Source organism: Microtus ochrogaster, chromosome 1 (assembly GCF_000317375.1).
Source record: "Microtus ochrogaster isolate Prairie Vole_2 chromosome 1, MicOch1.0, whole genome shotgun sequence".
NCBI classification, from domain to species: Eukaryota; Metazoa; Chordata; class Mammalia; order Rodentia; family Cricetidae; genus Microtus; species Microtus ochrogaster.
In genome coordinates, this window is record NC_022009.1 from 113705441 (window position 1) to 113709157 (window position 3717).

Sequence of the window (3717 nt, forward strand, 5' to 3'; positions counted from 1 at the left end):
TACAGATGAGGATGAAACCTGGCTCTGGAGGCCTCTTTACATCAACCATCAGCTGAATCCTCAACTGAGTCCTCACATACCACCGGCATGGATGCATGTCCTGTGGGGTTCTGGACACTAAAGAAGAATGTTTGTACCCTCGAGAATACAAAAGTAGGTAAACTGCAACCACGAGAGCTCTCAAGTCACACAAACAACTACGAAGAAGTAAGGACGAGGGGCTTGGGGAAAAGAAGGAGACTCTCAGCAGGAACACAATGGCAGTTGTTAAATGCTTGCAGGGATGGTCCTTAAGGAGCAGCTAAGTTGCTCTTCTGTTCTAGAAAGTGGAACAACGATTAGGGAACAGGGTTTATGGAAAGAGCCATGTTAGTTACAAGAAGGACAGTGATTTTGAAGCGCTATCTCCAGCCACACCAGAGCAGACGTTTTCGTTCAAAATTGAGTGACAGGCACAAAGCGTGTCCTAGAAGAGAGGAATGAAAACACTCAGAAAAGACTCCTGTAGGTGCAGCACCTCAGGTGTGGTTTCTCTTGCAGCCTTTTCCTGCCCCTGTGACTCTGGATGCACCATTTAACCCCAGGGTCAAGCATCTTTAAAGAGATTTCATTGCTGGCTGGGAAATCTTCCTGGAGGCATCAAATGAGACAATGGGAACCTCAGTGCCAGCTGCCTGCCCTTTCCATCTGGCTGGATTTTGGACAGGGACGCTCAGATTTTTCCGTTCTGTGGTCTATGGCCTTGCCATGTCATCGCTGAAGGAAAGTTTTCTCACTATTGGTTAGATGAAGTTTTGAGTTGCTTGCTCATTTGATTTAGGGCATTATTGTTATGCCTGGCCTCATAAGATGAGTAAATAAGAATAAAGGGACTTATCCATTATGGAAAATGCTGTGAAAATCCATCATAAATTAAAAAGTAGAACTACTTCATGATCTAGAAATTCCATTACTAAATATGCATCCAAAGGAATGAGAAGAGTCTACCAGGAGAGTCCCATGCCTTCTGCAGCATGGCTTAACACCACAAGACATGGAGACAGCCTCAGGGGCAGTGAGCAGATAAAGACAGTGTGCTCATAGACAGAATGGAATACTATGCATCACAAAACAAAATCCCGTCATTTGTTATAATACGGATAAGCTCGGAGAGACTCTATTAAATAAACAAGCCAGGTGCTGGAAGAACCCTTTCAACTCATGGGAGTGGAGAATGGAGTTTCCACAGGCTGGGGGGCGGGGGGGAGGCAGCCCAGAGGGGTAGGGAAGTGCGTACTAACAATGCACTTTGGTATATTTCAAAAGAATGCCAGAAGAATTTATAGTAAAAAAATTATCATAAAGAAATGATAATACGTTCGAGAGGACAGATTAAAGTAATTTAAATACCAAACGATGTTTGCCTATTTGGAAAATATCACATTAATGCATATGATTTAGAAACTTACTTGTCTATGTGAGCCTCTGTGTACATGAGATTTTGCACACATGCATGTGCGTGCTCACTCCTGTACGGGGGCACGGAGTCTAGAAGAAGGCTCTGAGCCTCCTCCCATTTCTCTGTTTATTCCTTTGAATAGGGTCTGTCTCTCCACAGACCTTTGGCCAGTGTTTTCTTGACTAGGATGAAATCATGAGGACCCCAAAGGTCGTCCTGTCTCTATCTAGCCTGTGGGAGCTGAAGTTACAGGGCTGTACCAGGCTCTGTGTTTGTCTCAGAAATGCTGGTGTCAGATCCTAGACCTCATAACAGCAGGGCAAGTATTTGTAACAGCTGAGCCACCTGCCAACCTTAACATGTCCAAGGATTACTTATTAGTTGAAAATAAACTTAATTTTAAAACTAGTTAATCCTTCCTTATGAACACGTCCACAAGGTATATGTAAGCAATAATAATGATGATCTTGGCTCATTCTGGAAAGGTTGTTCTTCTATGGAGTCTCATGTTGCAATGACATGAGCTCTAACCATGCTTCTTCATCTAGGTATTTAGAGTCAGCTTAACAAAAATGTTCTGACTCAAGCCCTACCCCAGACAAATTGAATCTGCAGTCCTGGAGACAGTATTTGGCCTCTTCAAGTGGTTCTGAGGAGGAGCTGGGGTGAGGACGAGTGCGCAGTTTTTCTTTTCAGTCTGTGCAGCCACTCAGAAACAACCAGAGCAGCGGCGCTCTCTGAGGATGCACTACCTCTGTGATGTTCAGCCCGTTCATTTATCCAACCTGGCTACATCTGGCTTTCCTTATTGATTTAAATGTAGGAAATGAACTCCAAAAGTTGTTTTTTTCTTTCCTTGCTAATTGACCACAGCTCCCTATTAAATCTCTCAGTACAACCAACATGAAAACTCCCCAGCTCTCTGCTCTCAGGAGGACATGTGGACGTTGGTGAAGTACGTGTGTGTGTGGGGGGGGTGGGGGACGTGTGTGTGTGTGTGGGGGGGAATTGTTCCCTCACCCTTCCCTCACTCCTCTCCCACTCCTCTCCCACTCCTCGCCCACTCCAGTCAATGCCAGCTTATTCTTTCTCTTGTGCCAGGCAGAGACCTAGGAAAGCTAAAAGCTGCTGAGAATGGCCTGGCTGTCTTGCAAATTTGTTCTGTTCTCTTGTGAGGATGGAAGATTCTAGGGATGGGAATTGGTTCCCCTCAAAGAACACAGATAAGCACAAGTCCTACCACACAGGGAAAAGTTTCAAAAAAAAAAAAAAAACCCGTCTCTTTCCTGCTTATCAATTACAGAGGGAAAAAAATGCAATGGGTACCGGATCACAACATTTACATGGATTTCTTGCTACATTTGCATAGATTGCTGGAAATTTTTCCTGGTCTGCTTCCAGGCCGCACTGTGTCCTTGATAACTGTCAGAGTTGATTGAAAAACCTCGGGTGCTTCAAGAGAGCAGTCCAGGCATTTCGTTACAGCTGTAGCTGACTTAGGTGTCGATGTAAATCACCTCTGCTATTCAAAATGACCGTAAGTTAAGTGATCATGGTGTCATAGCTGTTGATCGGTTATTCCCCCTTGGAATATCACGTTTATTCCAAGTGCTCAACAGGGTTTTGTTGTAGACAGTGTGAAGGGCGGGGAGGCTACAGCTCCATACCGTGGAAGGCCGGTTGAGAGCATTTACCTCCATGTGCACACATGCGCACACGTGCACACATACACAATAGAGCTTGGCTCGTGTCCAAAAATAGAGGCAATTAATTGGCATGCTATTAATTAGGAGGCTTCTTGGGAGTTGATTGTTAATGATAATTACTTATTAACTTATGTAAGACCTTAGTCTGAGTGCCTTGCTTTTTTGTGATTATTGAACCAGGCTCTTTCTCTGGTGGAAGACTTGTGATTGTTCCACCATTGTCCTGATACATAATGACTTGATTAACCATTGATAAGATGCTCTAGTACTAGCTAGCTCAAGCCAATAGACGTTTGTCATTTATAGCTTGTTGGTGATGTGTAATTTATATGCCAAAATTAGGCCATATAAGTATTTTCTTTTTTTTATTAAATTTTATTATTCAATTAAGGATCTCCGCCTCCCTCCCCCGCCACCGCCTCCCATCTCCCTCCCCCTTCCCCGATCAAGTCCCTCTCCCTCATCAGCTTGAAGAGCAATCAGAGTTCCCTGACCTGTGGGAAGTCCAAGGACCGCCCACCTCCATCCAGGTTTAGTAAGTTGAGCATCCAAACTGCCTAGGCTCCCCCAAAG

General features: G+C 44.4%; 1 protein-coding gene across 1 annotated transcript in view; it reads left to right on the forward strand.

Moving 5' to 3' along the window:
* Positions 1-3717, forward strand: part of LOC101979993 (IQCJ-SCHIP1 readthrough transcript protein) — a 658776-nt gene that overhangs the window by 129741 nt on the left and 525318 nt on the right. The gene's annotated exons all lie outside the window — the stretch shown is intronic.